Genomic DNA, 19,018 nt, shown 5'->3' on the forward strand with positions numbered 1-19,018 from the left:
AACCTCGTCACTGATGTCGCCATCCTGATTTGGAAGTGTCCTGGATATCGGGGCTCAGTGTAGCCAGGTCCCATGTTCTTAGCTTTTGTGTGCCCAGATTAGAGATTAGATGTATCCAGATTCGTTTTTTCCAGGTTCGCTATCACTTTCACCCGGCTCCCAGAAGAATAACCTTGATTCTCATTAATTGTTTCAATTAATCTATAGTTAGTTAGTTAGTTAGTTAGTTAGTTAGTTAGTTAGTTAGTTAAATAATAAGCCAATTACGCTCATCCTAAGACACTACTGCCTGTCTAGCTCTCTTAGCGCTAAGATAGCCATAGATTAACATTAACCTACGACTGTCTTAGCGCTAAGAGAGCTTCGAAAATCTAGGCCCTGGACCACTTGAAGGTACCGGGTAGAATTGGCCTTCAGCAATCTCATGCTTGTCATAAAAGGCGACTTTACTTGTCGTAAGAGGCTGTCAGGCTCTCTGACTTGGTTGACACATGTCATCGGTTTCCCATTGCACAGACCGATGCTCAGGCTGTTGATCAATGGATTGTCTGCTCCAGACTCGATTATTTACAGACTGCCGCAATATAGCTGGAATATTGTTGAGTGCTACGTAAAACTCAACTCACTCACCTTAGACACCAGCGTCCCCTTAGAGAATTATTTCTATTATTCTTTATACAGGTTTATTTGGGCAACTATAGTTCCAGTTTATGACATTTTCACATCCATCCGCGGAATGCAGGAAGTAATACTCCGCACTAAACCATTTTAAACTGACGCTGACATGAGATTGTACCTTTTCTGTATTATATTGCATACCCTCGCATGTTTACTTCCTTCTAGGTATATAACTAGTCACAATGTTATCCAGTATGTCATAAATGACCTTTACATGATCCTGTTGTATATAAACATGTTATTAATTCATATTTAAAACGCTGCACGCTTTGCACGAATGTAATATACAACGCGATACATTTTAGCGTCATGCCAGCAATAGCAGTCGATAAAATCACGACAACACGATATCTAGCAGCTTCCTTTAAACTGCGTTCGCAAACACAACCACGACGTTTGAGTACGGAATTGGAATATACTCCAGACAAGCATCCAATGCTAGAGTGATATGATATAATTTGTTATAAATTATCGTAAATTGCTATTTTCAGTCTCCGTCGTAATGGCGGTATTTGTCGGGTCTCAACTGACATTTGCGGTGTGATGCCATTGTGCTCAAATGGATCAATACGCGAATGATGAAGAAGGCACCTGATGGATATCACAATCAGGATTACCAGATGATGGTAGGACAGTTTACTATCACCAGTGAAGACGTTAGTTATAATGATGTTTTTGCCAAGGTCATCGCTGCGTTAACCGGCTTCGTTGGAGGTGTAGTAGACTTTATGTCATTCCTAATTTTCGGGCCTTGAATGTGTCACTACAGTATTGCAGGTCAACAAACCTTTTGTGAAAGCATGTGATTTATTCAGCTCACTACCCTGAATAATGAAAACGGGTTATATTAGAAATTTGTTTCAACTGTTTTTCAATTTAGCATTTTCAACGTTTGATGTGTGTAGGTTAGTAATAGGAAGAATATTTCTTCATATTGATGAATGACAAGGATCATTTTACAAACATCAAATTTCACTGTCGTCTGTCTTTGTTTTCAGCCATTACGAGGACGCCGATCATCGGATGATTATAAGGCGAAACGTGTACGGAGGCAGAATGACTCCAACTGTACAGTGTGCCTCCGTAGAACGTTCCATTGTTACAATGTCTGTATATTGGTAAGTAAACAAGTCTTTATTTGGGCATGACCTAACACAAAGAATAGAAATATCGATCTTGACTGATAAACAAATGGCATGGCCTCGCCCTCTGGAGCTGTAGTCATGTATTCATATTTACGAAGTTCAGGTCCACAAATCGATATTACCAAGGTCAGGATCCATAGATCGATCTTAGCGTTAACGCCATCTAAATTCCTAAGCTTACGTACAGCAGTCATACTAAGATTGTTTTGTGGACCCAGAGTCTGAGCCGAGTTGTGACCTTTCTGACTAGGTCATGATGACCTCACGTTCAGATAGTTGCTGACGCCATGACTACGGTCTCTCGTTTGTTTACATGGCTTTTTTGTATGCTATTGCTGACGACGGCTGGCTGTGATGCAGCTGTAAAAGAAGACCAACTGTCCGCAGCTATAGTATTGAGGGATCTTACCACTTCCAAACGGATGATGACTGATGTCAGTGCGCACACTGTAATAGTTGAAGAAGTCATGCATTAGGCAATACTGGTACCTGTTAGTATCTGGAACGGTCAAACCAATGCTAAACATTAGTCAGCTCACAAATCAAAACGGATATCAACCATCGCTTTCCCATTGCCACCTAGCAGATACAAGAAGGCACTCTCATATCACTCACTCACACATGGTTGCCATGTTATCCCATTGCTAGTCATTTTAACGGTTTGTGCCATATAAACAGATCGTCAATAGCATAAGCATTTGTTTGTCCAAGACACTCAGCCATATATTTGTACCATCCGATCCTCGTTCAGACTGCTGGGGATCTATTGTGCATGGATACCGTCTCAGTTGGACACAATATCCCACGTAATCATACCTTCAAAATAGTCATAATCATACAGGCTTCCTCCTTCATGCAGAGAGTTCGTCATTCCCATGGTAACTATATTCCAAAACATGATGCTTGATGTTCTGCTGTTGGGCATTTTGGTGAAAACAACAAACAAAAACAGAAACAAAACAAAAAAAAACAAACAGCTGATTCAGATCCCTACATTTGGATATCCTCTGCCGGCATGGTATCTCTGTAGACTAGTAATAAGGCTGGCATTAGGCAGATGTAGTAAATGCACACCATGCACACGCAATTGAGGGGTCGAATTTAAGTGAACAGATCTTGCCAGCATACTCACACTCACAAAATATTCTCTCCCAATTTAATCTTCAATTTGAAGCTCACCCACGATTATAAGATACGTCGTACCTACACACCCAAGAGGCGGCTTGAAAATGTTGAAAATGGCTGTTTGGATAATATCAAGCAAATCAAGTTCTGCGTTCCACGATGTGCTGCAAACGTTTATATTCAGTTAGAGTCCATTAAGGGCTTTCATACTTCAGAGCGGTAATATTGGAATCACCAGCAAACGGTAGATGGAAACGTTCCTGGTTTTATGCATGGTTAGGGAGAATATATTGAAGTGGTCATCACCATAACCCAAATTCGTTTCAAATTTTGCAGGAATTCTTGGATATTAGAAGAAGAAAATGCACATGTTTCTTTCCTTGCTGAAAAGTAGACGACTCTTTGCTTGAGTTCAACAAACGTAAAGCTCTTCGAGTTTAATAAAAAAACAAAACATTTATGACAGTCTCTAAGTAAACTGCTATGCTGTCACGAGAGAAGGTTTTTATGCCTGGAACGTTTAGCCCCACATCTCGAATAAAATATAGACAAAGCTGTAACCTCAGAATTTGCCGACGATTACACGAATAAAGCATGGAGGTTTGGGAAACCGTGACCGTATTTGGTCCTGTTTGACTCCTGAGGACTTAGTCCTGCCCCACAACGATGCACATAACACACTCATCTTAGGCAAGTGATTTTGTTCAAAATTGTCTTGTTCAAAGATGAAAGACGGGGCGTTGATCTCTTTAAAAACACTCCCTACCTAAAGCTATTGTCGTCATCGTCAAAATGATGGGAAATATTTTCGTTTAGATGCACGTGAACGTTTATCCAACACGCATGAGTATAATTTAATCAGCTACTTATGAATTTAAACACATTGGTAATATGTTCATACAGACCTACCATATCATTACCACATTCTTTCGAAAGGTCAAACGATATACATGTATAATAACTCCCCATCTACTACTTACATATATTTACATGTCCCCAGTTGGTTTTGTTCATGAAATAAACATGGGCAGAGAATGTCGGTCTCGTATTAAACGTACATAACCGCGATGTTGAATAGTTTATGCGTAAGTAATAGCGAGTCGAACACTGCCTTAAACGTGAACAAACCCTCGAAAACTGTACCGAGTTCTAAATGTAATCATGCGTAACCGTATACAGTGAGTAGAACTTGTAAGAACTGAAAAGAACTTTAGTGTCATTTTCTTGTTGTTTATTTGCCTCTGAAAACAGTAGCAGTTTAAACGTTAGATTTTTCATGGTGGTAATTATTCCTTTTACAGATAAGTAAGGTATGGCTGATTTTAGGCAGATCCGTAGTTGTATTCTATTACGTGGTTACATCCTTGATAAACTCCACATCTCGGAAACTAAAAGGCATAAAGTTGAAACCTCGCACGGATAATCCTAAAATGGGATTTTCTCTTATTTTTGTAGATTATCCCTAGTGCAGCCATATTGTAAAGATCACTAGTCAGTTACTCGGCCCTTTGTTAGCAGCATGATTGATTATTTTCAACCCTACTATGACCTCATCAAGCTCAAATCTAGCGATTCTTGTAATATCTGAATTGTGCTCTATGAAGTTGAGATGTATTGTAACAACAGAAGCATCTCTATCCATTGTGACGTCTCATGAACATCTGGATTGATATTGGACATCAGCTTTCTGTGCTTGTCGGAAGAGTCCGTGGTGTTTTACGCCGCGTTTCAGCAATATCACAGCGGGGAACAACAGACAATGGACACATCGTATCCATGTGTCAAACCCGGGTCTTCGGCGTGATGAGCCAACTCCTTAACCATTAAGCTACCCTACTGGTCGGGAGAGGCGACTTACTTGATTGACACTCGTCATCGTACGCCAATAGATCGATGTTCATGATGTCAGTCACTGGGTTGTCTTGTCCACATTCAATAACAGACCACCCTACGATACGTCGATTATGTTAGAGTTGTGTGTCGGATCCAGTCTCGAATGTCCACGGATAGTGTGGACAAATGGTTAAACTACTTATCCGTTTGTGATACGGACAGGTTTATCTCTCAATGATACACACGGAATTCTGATAGTATGTCAAGTGTATGTTTTACGTATTGGATTAACCCGTACATTTCCGGGTTGAAATTGGCAACAGCAACCCATGTTTCTCATAGGAGGCGGCTAACGGGATCGGGTGGTCAGACTTGCCAACTTGCTTGACACACACATCGTAACATATGTATTCCAGTTTCGTAGATCGATGCTTATGATGTTGATCACTGGATTGTTGGGTCTAGACTCGATTATCTAAATTTAAAAGCTGGGAAATTGTTGAGTGCGGTGTTAAACAGCAAACAAAACAAAACTTTTGACGTACCAGATATATCAATTGTTAAATCGCATCGCGATGTGAAATGTATTTACATATGACGCTTGTCTACATGACAAGATTGCATGTGTCTCCAGGTTATTGGCTGTGCGTTGTTTGGAGTGGGGGTGTGGCTCCTTGTTACCGACTTCGGCGCAGGGAAAGTGACAACAATTGTGGATAATCATCTATATGAAGGGCCGGCATACTTCCTCATCGCTGGGGGTGGGGCTGTGGCCCTCCTTGCCTTCTGTGGGTGTTGTGGCACACTACGAGAAAATAAATGTGTTTTATCCTTTGTGAGTATACTATTATCACATTGCGAATGTTATTTGTACAACGTCCTCAAAACGAGTTTGAAGTAATTTTTGAATACGAAATTTGAAATTATCACAATGTGTTTAATCGTGATTAAATGCATCCATGGAATATTATCCAGATAACATTATATACTTATCGTAATTCGCCTATTGCTGGTGTCCTGTCTTGACATTACTGAAATATAGCTAAAAGTGGCATAAAACCACACTCAGTCAGCTAGTCAGTCACTTAACGTAAATCAGTATAAACAAGTGGTGGGAATGGTCGTATTTTCAGTACACTGAAATCCCTTCAATTCAAATACTGCACAGTTTGAAGAGCTGCTAATGCAATACAACTATGACATTTCTCACTGGTACAAGTTTTCTGATTTCATTTGCAAGATTGTTATCCTGGTGTAATAGGTTCTACTATAGATTTTATTTTCCCGGGTTTTTGCGCGAGAGGAGATATACTCAAGCTTTTACTATGAGCTCATGTACATAGTTTTGCTGAAGCTCTGTGTTATAGTTATTCACATCTGGAACAACTGTTCACATGTATTTTCCTTATTTCAGTATGGCGCAACGTTAGCCATAATATTAATAACACTGGGCGTGGCGTCAAGCTTGTCGTTTTCCTTCCGGGGCGCGGTAAGTATCTTAAAACCCCAGTAAATGAAACGACACCTGACATTATATAAATTTATTGAACTATGTATTACTTGTTTGGGCATGAGGGACCTAGTCGTCGAGGATACCGCAACATGTTGAGCAAAGTTGCGTCCCTTGGTCAGCAAGACACTGATGATCGTGGGTTCGATTCCCAGTTCATGACAATTATATTCATACCTTTGTAAGCGCCATAGCTTGTTCCTGGTTTCATCTTCATGTAAAACGCGCAATAGGGTACCCAGTGGTGAAAGCTTTCGCTGAAAGACCGGGTTCAATTCCCTGAGCCCGGAAAAGCTGAAAATTGCTGATGCGGCGTAAAACAACTTTCAGTCAATCACTCGATCGATTCCCTAAATGTGTACAATTTGTGAAGACCTTTCTGGAGTCCTCCGCTGAGATATCGATGGAGTATTGCTGATAGTTGGGTAAAACTAAACTCACTCATTTCGGATTTGTCTCCCATATAAAGTTGACAATCCCCCATGAAGCAGGTAGTGATTACAGCATTTCCTTGACATGTGTTCGATTCCCCATATGGATGGCACATTTCTGCTGATTCCAACCATGACTTTGCTGAAACGGCGTAAAACCAAACTCATTCCCCTAGTGGTGGTCGAATTAATTGAAATAATCGAACATTGGTCGCAATGATAAACCTGCCTAACAATCGATCATGTTTTCTCACAGTCGAACTCAAACAAGTTCGGAACAAACTGTTTGAGTAACAATACTTTTCACAGTTTTCTTTCTGTTACATTTCGTACAGCACAACAAGCTCGTCCTTGTCATGACTGAATGCATCTTAAGGACTCCAGGAAATTTATGTCCCTTAAATACTGGTCATCCTTTAAAGATGTTATATTGGTAAATGTATTTTGCGAAATAAATGCGTGTCTGAAAGAACTAATTGGTGTTTTTTTTAATATTTTTGTGCAACAACAAACGTAGCCATGAATATTTGATAAATGGCGCTCACCAATTGTTTTTCGATGATTGATCGGTTGTCATTACCAACAGTACATCCCGCCACCCAAGTATTCGTGTTGGTTGCTCCACATGCCTGTAATGTGTGAAGACCATTTCTGTAGATTCCAACAATGGCATTGCTGTAATAGCCTAAAGCGGCGTAAAACATAACTAAATCTCTGATTTTATCATTTCTTTCAGCTTACCTCGCACATAAAGTCCCATATGCGCGACACGTTAGCGGAAAAGTACGGCGTAGGTATTCGAACGTTACCTGAACACAAGCGCATAACGGATGCGTGGGATACCATGCAGCGACAGGTAAGACTCAAACGACGTGGTCGTCAACATTTCCATACATCATCGTTCCTAAAAGTGTTGACGGTTTCGAAGCCCAATTTCTTGTGTCTTCCGATGTGATATTGCTGAACAGTGGCGGCACTCACTCACTCGTTAATTCGGACGGTACAATTTTTCTGTGAAATCTTTCTTTCGGATTAGTGTCTTCCTGAATTTGTGAATACTAGATTTTGTAGAGAGGCAATTTGTTTTTCACAAACTCTGACTAAACTGAGTTTCCGGATTAACGAAGTTTCATGACAGATTTCTTTAATAATTGACTGTAGTAACCAACTTAACGAGGTGTAAGCTAACGAAGTTTCCGTGCTAACGGTTCCTGTACGGGCAAACGGTTCCTCTAGACTAACGGTTTTTGACGGAAGAACATGTGTTTTGAACCTAGCGATCTGGCACGTGTGCTGTTATGGGACTATCGGGATCTGTCGACTAACGATCTAGACCAAGTGGGTTTCCTTGTTGATTCCTTGTCATTTACGACTAGAGGGTTTCACTTTATTTTCATTATCCGTGATTATCTGATCCCTCTTTCAGCTCGGATGCTGTGGCATATCTGGAAATGGCACTTCAACCGATTCCTGGGCATTTTATTCCACCAACACGTTGTGGTAGAATGAAATGCAGAATGACCGTAAGTATTACTGCAAATAGTCAGTGCAAATAAAACTTCAGTGCAATAGTGCCCTGTGCAAATAAATGTTCAGTAGAAATTGGTGTTCAGTACAAATATGTATCTGTGCAAAATTGTGTTCTGTGTAAATGGAGGTGTTTAGTGTAAATGTACATCTGTAAATAGATGTTCTTTGATATCTGCAAATATGTGTAAATAGTAATTGTAAATAAGTAGTAAGTGTAAATATGTATCTCTGCAAATAATTGTTAGGTGTACCTGTTTATATTCAGTATAAATCCAAATGTTCAGAACCAGTAGATATCTGATATAATTCGTATTTAATGACTAATGCTCCACGCAAATATATATCTTTACTTTTAACAAATCCGCAATACAAATCTATACTCATTGCAAATACATCCCAGCAAATATATAGTCACTGCAATAAACTCGCATAACTCGCTCACTGCAATAAACTTGCTCACTCTGCTTGTTTCGTTCGTAGTTTCCAACCCCATGTACTCTTTCCTACCGGAGTGCAATCCATGTAGTGCTTATGATCATACATCTTTTGTTCCATTTATGTTTGTATGAAACCCATATTTGTAACCTTTACAATCTTGCGTATTCTGTATACATTTTGTTTAGTTATAATTCGCTTAGCATTGGTGCCACTGTCTGAAGAATCTTCATATTCATATTCTTTAGTCCTATTGCGAGGAATTTCAGAATGCAATACAATTTAGAAGTGAAAATATATTATCTATAAACATGAAAAGTTAAAGGTTTGGTGTAAAACATGCCGAAGTCTCTACCCCAGCCCACCCACCCCCCCATCCCCACCACCACCACCACCACTATCCTTCTCCAAACATATGGCACCAATGATGCTAGCTGACCTACCAAGTCTTCTGTTCATCTGTTGTGCGCTTTCTTTTGGTTTTGCTAGCATTTCTTTCGTTGTTTCCCACTAACGTTGTGTCTTGCGTGCTGAAGTGGTGTGATCATCAGACAAGTTTCGTTTTCAATCAGAAGGTAAGAAGCTACAGAAGGTACCAGACAGCTGCTGTCGTGAGGGGGACAAGGCCATCTGCACGGGACAAACCTACTTCCCTGGACCCCCCAATCACATCAACCCACAGAAGGAGAGCTTCAAAAAGATAAACCCACACCTCTACACCACAGTGAGTACTAAATGAGCATGTGATCAGGTTGACCAGTTCTGTAGGATCGAACCCATGAAGATCCGGGTTAGAATTGATCTTCAATGTTCGTCGTAAGAAGCGACTAACGGGATCGGGTGGTCAGGCTGGTTGACTTAGCTGACAGATGTCATCGTACTTCCATTTCCAGACTGCCGCCATATAACTAGACTGTTTCTGATTGCGACGCAAAATTAAACTCACTCACTATTGCTAAAAGCTGCGTAAAACCCAACTCACTCACTCACTCACTGAGCGAGCATGGGCGGTTGCAAGTTTGAATATATACCCATATGTTTTGACTGCGTTAATCATGATATCCAAGTTTTTCGTAATGCGAGATTTGAATGTTATACCGGACGCTATCATGCGGCCTTGTTATTGAGGACTCCGGTGATTAAAAACACCCGCTTGCTCATCGAGTTGCATTACCGTCATGGAAATCGGTCGTCAGCAACTCATGCTTGTCGGAAGAGGCGGCTAACGGGATCGGGTGATCCGGTTGCTGACGTGCTTGACACGTCATCGTACCTCATGATCGATGCTCATGATGTCATCACACAACAGACAAATGTCAGAATACGTCGACCGTAGGCTGTGTAATTCTTCAAACTATTTGTCTCTGAGGACATGGGAATTAAGCAGCTTAACAGAGATTTTGAAAAGCCACAGCGAGATGAGATATGAATCTCTAGAAATTCAAGACTTCGTTTTGGGTTGTAGTGTTACCTATCTATGAGACTCTTCGCCTGGTAACTAATTTCACAATGCTATGATGCTTTTCACGCTTTGTAATCATGTCAGTATGCTGTCTGTCATTATAACACTATGGATACGGACCAGAGGCCTTATGTACAATAAACCATCTTGATCTTGATCCTGATCTTGACCTACCTGTGAGAAATGGGAAATATTCAATGCATGCACTTGATTTCACCTTGGCTCCGGGTCTAAAGGTCACTCACAAGAGAGCGGTGGAGTAATCTCGTGGTTAAAGCGTTTGCACGTCACACCGAAGGCCGGGTTCGATTCCCCACATGGGCATTTTGCGTAAAGCCCATTTCTGGTGTCCTCCCCGTAGTATTGCTGGAATACTGCTAAAAACGGCATACAACTACACTATGCCCTCATTCTCAAGAAGCTGAAATGTCAATCTGACATTCTCGATAATCGGGATTGCCAGTGGGAGATATGAAGCATTTGCTGGAAATAAAGGGAAAACACACTAATGACAATCCCGATCGTACGTCGGCAGCTCATCTTGGCCAGTGTTTGAATCATCATCATCATCATCATCATCATCATCATCATCTTCATCTTCATCACATCATGTTATTCGTTTTTCAGGGCTGTTATGACCAGCTGATTATGTATTTGTTGAGCTATTCCGCCGTTGTTGGCATAGTATCTGCAATCGTGGCGATCGTTTTGGTGAGTATATTTTAAAGAAAGAAACTTCGAGATTTGCGTGTTCCCTTCTATTGATTAATGAGTATTATTTTGCTTTATGTTAATTATTGTTGAGCTATCTTAGTGGAGCTGTTCATACATTAGTCTCGTTTTCTGCAAGCGGGCCTAACAATTTATTCTTTCACAAAGCCCCCATCATCTTTTGTGAAGTCCAACTTTTGTCATGACCTGGAACCAGGGCGTTGTTTATCGTAAGATTTTACATTCAGGACATGTACGCGGACTATCTAACGTCTACTTCGTGCCGACTTCAAGATGTGATGGCACATAAGTATAGGGTATTTCTGATAACACACTGGAACGTTTAGGATGCACATTCTTGTGACTACAGTGAAATATATCTGTGTCGAACGTTTAGTTATATCGGAGGAAACGTCTGGTCGTGCCTATTCGTGGTTTAGTAATTATTATTGCATTGTGTCAAGCTCCAAATAACTCGAATTATTGACACAACGGTGTTTATTCAGTAGCTTTCTGATACTGGTCAGTTAGTTTTCTCTAAGCAACAACAAGAACATGCCAAAATGATATTGTTTTCATGGACATTGTCTTTTTACTTTTCAGATCATTGGTGTCATATTGTCATTCTGTCTGTGCGCAAGATTTAGTGGTACGTCACCGGGCGACGAGGTAGAGTTATAGGCCTTGGAAGGTACTTTCCTCCAATCAGATGACGTTTCTAATTAGGTTCCTAGTGTAAGGTATTTTGAAGACTGTACGAACTCTCATAGAATGTGGAAGGTTCATTTATTACCTGTCACAGAACACATCCATCATAATAGTAAACCATCGCTGGATCAACAATGTACTTTATCACATCTCCATGGCAACAGCTTAAAGACGTTTCTACTTTTAAAATTCATTCCGTTTTTCATCTGTCTTTGAAGAATATGTTTTTAATCCTAAGACATTTCACTATTTCATTCTACCTTCCTATTTTAATATCTTCCGTCCAAAAAGCCTGATCCGCACTTTAAAATGTTTTACATATCAGTGTACTAATTTGTTCATAGGGGCTATCGGAATGGACTGAGGCACCACAATTCGTGATGCAGATTTGTGTCCCTTGGATCTAGCAGGAACCCATGATTGCAAGAATCGCCGAGGCCGTGTTCGTAGGAGCTTTACCCACATAATGGATGTCACCAGAATAGTTAAACACAGCCCCAAGTTCACGAACCAGGATATATCCGCAATGTTGTTCAAATGGGCGTTTAACCCATGTCATTATTCTACGTTTTATTTATACAATTGATATTTGGTGAGATGAAATGGCTTTCTGTTCTGTAGAGTATGCGGTAAATGTGCAATCATACTCTCGTGATAATTGATTTGAATATACATTATTCTCATATCAAAGGCATGCCTCTATTTAGTTCTGTAACCAATGCGATGTTGAGCTCTTGATCATTACGGCAACTGCTTTTTCTTCTTTAATGGAAGATTTCCTTCGAGGCATATATACAATGATTTACTGTTTCAAAAATTTTGACCACTACATATTGTATTTCTTGAAATATCCAGTTTATAAGTGTCGAATTTCTGACTACCCTATGTTATAGTCAAAACTATCTACTTACGCATTTTTCACATGTGTATTTCGACAGGTTACTTTAGATAAGCTATTTTGTATGTATCCTTAACAACGTGTATTATCTGCGTAAAAATTCGTCTATTACTCACGCAGATCCATGTACACGTTGAAGACAACACGGATGCAATCAACGGACCAGAAACCGATTTATTGTATTATTCTCTTGCTCGTTTCGTTATATCTGCTGTAAGTAGCAATGTCTTGGAAATAGAACAATGGTAGCCACGAACTCCATACCTTAGTAGATTTTCCAATATTATGAAAAAAAATCTATTTACAGCAATTAGCCACATTTAATCCGTTGCGATTTTTCTTTCATAAATTTGGCTACTCATAGATTTCCTCCAAGCCGAATTAGTTAATCCGAACATGATCAATGAAATTTCCTATTTTCAATGACGTTCCCTGAATGTACTTCATCATGGAGACTTTTGGATGCATTCACTGTGTCGTCTGCTCGCTCATCCGGGTTATTAATGTGTCGGACGGAGAGTATCCGTCTTCCGGTTGGGCTCAGAGCGCGTGCAAGGGAAAATCAATCCAACGTCACAGACATGTTGTAGAATACCGTCAGTCCTTGATCCGACAATTGGTTGTACCGCGAAATATTGCATCATATATCACCCTTTTCAGATCGAAACTCATGCATTTTGTATAACCTTGTCAATGATACGCCATCGCCCCGATTGGGGGAATTTCCCCTCCTATCTGATGAATTACTGGTCCTTAATTTCTAATCTGAGTATTCATTTGGAAAGTCACACGGAACTTCACGTGCAGTGTTGTGGAGATCTACATCTGGAGACGGGAGACGGCCTTTGCGCCTCAACTGCGAAATTATCTGTTTTCCAATCTGCAGTTACCCAGATTCAATCTGACGACACACCATATCTGCATCGTTTATGAAGGAGCTTTTCTGAGATTATATTCTTGACGTAATCGTGGTTCGATTTATTCCGACTTTGAACGTCCTTGGTTTCCATTTGTATTTTGCCTATCAGTCAAATAAAGTAAGGATATTTTTCCCTTGTTTTTAAATATATTTCATCAGTATCAGAGTGGTTCAGTGAGTATGGTTTTACGCCAATTTAGCAATGACGAGCGAACACTTTATCCTTGAGGCTACCCCTCAGCAGTTATCCGAAACAGACCTCGTACCTGGTACCGGTGTTTGGAATCGAACTTGCACCTGAACGACGACGGTTTTAACCACAAGGCTACCACTAGGTGTGATGTGTGTTAGCTTGGGCCTGGAGTTTAGCAATGACGAGCGAACACTTTATCCTTGAGGCTACCCCTCAGCAGTTATCCGAAACAGACCTCGTACCTGGTACCGGTGTTTGGAATCGAACTTGCACCTGAACGACGACGGTTTTAACCACAAGGCTATCACTAGGTGTGATGTGTGTTAGCTTGGGCCTGGAGTTTAGCAATGACGAGCGAACACTTTATCCTTGAGGCTACCCCTCAGCAGTTATCCGAAACAGACCTCGTACCTGGTACCGGTGTTTGGAATCGAACTTTGACCTGGACGACGACGGTTTTAACCACAAGGCTACCACTAGGTGTGATGTGTGTTAACGTGGACTTGGAGTTGCAAAATGTCTACATTATCTCATCCCAAAGAACTTTCACTGTCACAGTGACAAGTGGTGAGACGACCATTTGTATTTTCTTGTCAAATATCACATTGTCTCTTCAATAGTCTGAGAAAGATAAATTATAAATGTATTTTAATAATCTACAGTTTTTACAGTCCGTTATCAGTAATATTTGTTAAATGACCAGAAAAGATATTTTTGCATGATATTCATGATTCTCTGACACAAGAGTCTCTTAAAGACATGCAGAAAGTAGTTCCTGCCATCGCTCAGGTGAGGTATCATATTCAGTCAGATACCTACAGTGATTTGAAAACTAGATACACAATTCATAATTACTGAGTTGTCAGATAGTTGTTCCTTTATATATATAAGGTCTATATTATGTACTATACTATATTATATATATTGGAGAGAGTACAGTGACACTGCTGGGTATACATTAAATAACGATTGTAGCAAACATTGAGATGCGTTAAATGCGACAATGTATCACATACGATAGAGCGACAACCGCGATGTTAAGATTCTCTGTACGCGCATGTTCACGTCGTACAGCCCCTTAACTATCACGGTGGAGTAGTCCATAGTTGTCTCAGAGTCCGTTCCTGTGCGGGGCTTACATGACAGCAGACTGGTGAGAGCATAGTCCTCTTTGGCTTGTAATTTGGCACTACACTTGTTAGTGAGATACGAATGATTTTGCACCATATATCCTCTCGGAAGTCCCCTGAACTGATACAGTGACCTATGTGGTGACTAAGGAGGTCAGCATACACCTGTCCACACATACCATATCGTCCACAAGCAGCTCCTTGTCCCCATCCTGCACAAAGGGTCACTACGAGTCTGGAAGTAGTCTTCAGAGAAGGACACACCTTTGCGACCTCGTAGTATGTGTGTGTGATAATGTCTGGGTGAATGTCCAAGTAATGACATGAGCCTGGATCCACGAGTAACCTTTGCTTGCAGTTCATATAGCCTTAAGCAGCCTCCTTCACTTTCTCTTTCCATAAGGAGGTGGTTTGTACAGTGACAAAGATGCTACAGGAAGAATCCATCCCAGGAGGTGGTTTGCACAGTGGCAAAGATGCCACGGAAAGAAGCCATTCCAGGAGGTGGTTTGCACAGCGACCAAGATGTCACGGAAAGAATCCATCCCAGGAGGTGGTTTGAACAGTGGCAAAGATGACACGGAAAGAATCCATTCCAGGAGGTGGTTTGCACAGTGAAAAACATGCCACGGAAAGAATCCATTCCAGGAGGTGATTTTCACATTGACAAAGATGCCACAGGAAGAATCCATCCCAAGGGGGAATTAGCCATCAGATGTCCTTTTACCTCTTGCCCATGAAACCTGACGGGACATTTTCACTGTTGCATTCACACAAGTTTTACAGTTATTTTCCCCTTTAAACCAAACGGAATTTGTTTCCGAGTATAGTCAAGATCGGATATGTTTTGCACTGTCTTGCTGCATTTTGTTTAAATAGTCTTCTTCTCAGTTGATTTTAGAGAATTATTATTGATTGGTCAGGTGTCACCTTACCCCGATGATGGGGATCGTTTATATAGCATCAGTCACAAATATACCTGCCAAGAATCAGTTCTTCACAGGTTCTCGATTATCCATTATCTATCGACGGCGGCGTCAAAGAACCACTCACTCATTTGGGACTAATGTACAAGAGTATGGATCTACGCCATTTTAAGCAACATTCTAACCATATCATGACAGGGGACACCAAACATCGGCTTCGTATATTGTACCTCTGTGGGGAATCGAACACGGGTCTTTGGCGTCACGAGCGAACACTTTCAAAACTAGGCTATCTCTCAGCCCATCATATACAGTTTAGGGTTTGACAGCTGGTTTGACAGCAGAAGTAAATCTTTATCATCTTCTGACTAACAAAGGTGTCAGAGCATGCCTGTGGATAACAGAGTGATAAAGCTATCAAGCATACCAATTATCTGAGATTTGATGGGATAAACTTAAACGAAACTAATCTCTTTGATCGTGACTTGAAACTAACCTGAGGTTTCAAAACTAATGAATAGGAATTTTGTTTTACTAAATAGATTAGACTAAAATGAATTTTGATGAAAGGATTTGCAAACTGACTTAAAATGGCTTCATTATAGTCTTTCCGTTAACCCATTAAACCAGATGGTCACTGTAAAGGTTCGTGGTTGCTTTACAGGGTGTGTTACATTAAACCTGAACCATCGTTTCAAACAATAAAAGAAATTGTTGTTAATACATATCTCATGTCTTCCATCTTTCATGTCTTTGGGAGAAACGGTTGGCCATCCCTCTAAGACTCTACAGTTCTGTTTCACAACATACGGATATGCCAGAGTCTCCATTGCTATTCTGCACCAAGTCCAATATTTTAGCCTTCACCAGATCCGTTAATGTCTCAGATCTTCGTCACATCGGGACGGTGGGTTAGTCTAGTGGTTAAAGAGACGCTTCGTCATACAGAAGATCTGAAACCGATTCCCGACATTGGCGTGAAGTAAATAGTTACAGTAATTTCCTCGGAAGTGCAATATACCACTTGACGTGAACAAACACAGCTGACCACCACTTCCAAACACGACCACTAAAATCTCATCCACATCCCTTCGACCTACACAACACACACACACCAACACACACCATACCCATGTGAGAATCAAACACAGACCTTCAGTGAGTTGAGCGTTCGTATCAACCCCAGGAACACCCCATCTCCAATTCGCTGCTAAGGAGGAGCGATTTGGAAGTCTAGAGGTTAAAGCGTTCGTTCATCGCGATTAATACACGGGCACGATTCCCCACATGGATACAATACGCGAAGCCCATTTCTTGTGAACCACTCCGAGATATTACTAGAATATTCCTGAAACTCATTCACCGAACGCAGGAACTCATAGTATCGAATCCGGGTAAACATCAACCTCTGAATTGAATTTCAAAACCCGTGTACCTTCGTCTAGTATATTATCAAAGTTATTCCACGTTAAACCAGACATTAACAACCTTCTCTTAAATTACTCTATAATTGTGAGAAACTATTACCGTAAAAGTAAACTTATTCCCATCAAATCTGATTTAGTCTCGAGACAATGAAATGTTCGAAAAGGGTTTTCATGTTGTGCTTCTTCCTCCCCATTATATAACACACTAGCGTTCCACAACACAACAAAACTAGACTAGATACACCCTCACTGGGACACAAATATTGCTGTTCCGTTATTTCCTGCAACAGAAGCTCTGGTCTTATTGTTCAAAAGCACTGCATACGAAAATACACGCTATTCAATACAGAATTTTGCAGTTCACTTCAGACGCACGAGTGTATTAAGGATGTTTAAGATAGCATACTTTTTCTGAGTTTTTAAACCCGATTTGAAAGGGCAATATTGAGAAAGCCAAATGCAGTTTCTCTGAAACTGAGATCGTTTGGCCGACATTTGTTCATGGAATAAGTCTTTAGCGCAAGCTAGAAGTAATCTCAAAAGGATTTGATTCAGCTAAGATCTTGGAAACGGATAAAAAATGTTTGAGCACAGAAATATCTCTTTTCATTGTGCTGTTTGATGGTGATTTTCTAATGTAAACTTGGCAGGATGTGTCACTGGTTTGATGCTAATCCCGGGAACGCTGTAGTACGTTGATTTAGAAAGTCTAATAACGTATGGCGAACTGGCTGTCTCATTCTGCATTCATGCAGAAAAAGCAGAATATAAAATAATCATAGTGCTGTTGCCAGTAAAAAGTTCTCCGTATTTTCGTCACGTAAGCATTTTATTTCCGTGAACAAACTACGACTTTAGCAAACACGTGGCATATTGTGAAACTGATAAGTGAAAAAATATATTTATTACCGTTTAGATTAATAATCCAAATTGGTTACATTGAAATCTTGGACACCACAAACTACAGTTTGACACACAAGTATTTCGAGCGGATCAACCTACATAAAAATATAATAAGATGTCATTATTTGTGTCATTAATGTTAATTAACCTTCTCATAATCTAACACACAATCCGTTTATCTCGAAATATGGTTATATCGATATATAGTTGGCGGTCTTTATGATTTGACAATGTAAAAGTTTTCGGATCACATGGGTGGTTCGTTAGTCTAATGATTGAAGTGTCCGCTCAGTTTGCTGACGACTTGAGTTCGACTCCCCACATGAGTATAATGTTCGCAGCCTACTTCTGGTGTCCCCCAAACTAATACTGCTAGAATATTGCTAAAAGCGGCATAAAACCAAACCGGGCCACATTCTTTAATCGTCACAATCAATACAACGAATTTAACATTTTGAGTTATGAGTGGTACTTATATCGGTCTGGTGTATCATTGTATACACGATATATCCCTTTCGATTGTGGAGTAGTTTGTAAAGAACAGATTCTGATCACGTAAAGTGATAGTTCAGAGGTCACAATATCTAATCTAATATGTATGGCTAGAAATAATTAATGTACGTTTCAGCAACCACAGCCGAAAGTCCCGCTATACTTGGCGTTAGGTGTGACTTCCTAATACTCTGTCTGAGATATATCATCAAGTATTAATTAAATAGGCGGCAATGTTAAAAGCCGGCCAACAGCCCAGGTCAAACACGGGAAAGTGTACACGTGTTTGTGGACGTCGGACGTCCATGGCAATGGCTGCGATAGAGGAGTATACGCCGACATCTGCACACGGAATAATCCTGGATTATTGGCTTTGTCGGCGGTATCAGTCACGCAATCCCTGCGTGGAGTATCATTCTCACGCATCACTATCGTCACGTACACAGATGTTTCATCGATAGAGACGCCACGAGGGATAACAGAAGCATCGTCTTCAACCTTTCAAGAATTGGAAAACCTTTTCCAAAGATCAAAATCCTGGCGCTAGGTGAGGGCTAATCCA

The 19,018-nt window shown here is 40.5% G+C and overlaps 1 pseudogene; it reads left to right on the top strand.

The window, feature by feature from the left end:
* The first annotated feature begins 1,236 nt into the window (after positions 1–1,236).
* LOC137290206 (CD151 antigen-like) lies at positions 1,237–13,515 on the top strand (annotated as a pseudogene).
* The last annotated feature ends 5,503 nt before the right edge of the window (positions 13,516–19,018 follow it).

The sequence above is a fragment of the Haliotis asinina genome, chromosome 7, assembly GCF_037392515.1.
Source record: "Haliotis asinina isolate JCU_RB_2024 chromosome 7, JCU_Hal_asi_v2, whole genome shotgun sequence".
In the NCBI taxonomy this organism is placed as follows: domain Eukaryota; kingdom Metazoa; phylum Mollusca; class Gastropoda; order Lepetellida; family Haliotidae; genus Haliotis; species Haliotis asinina.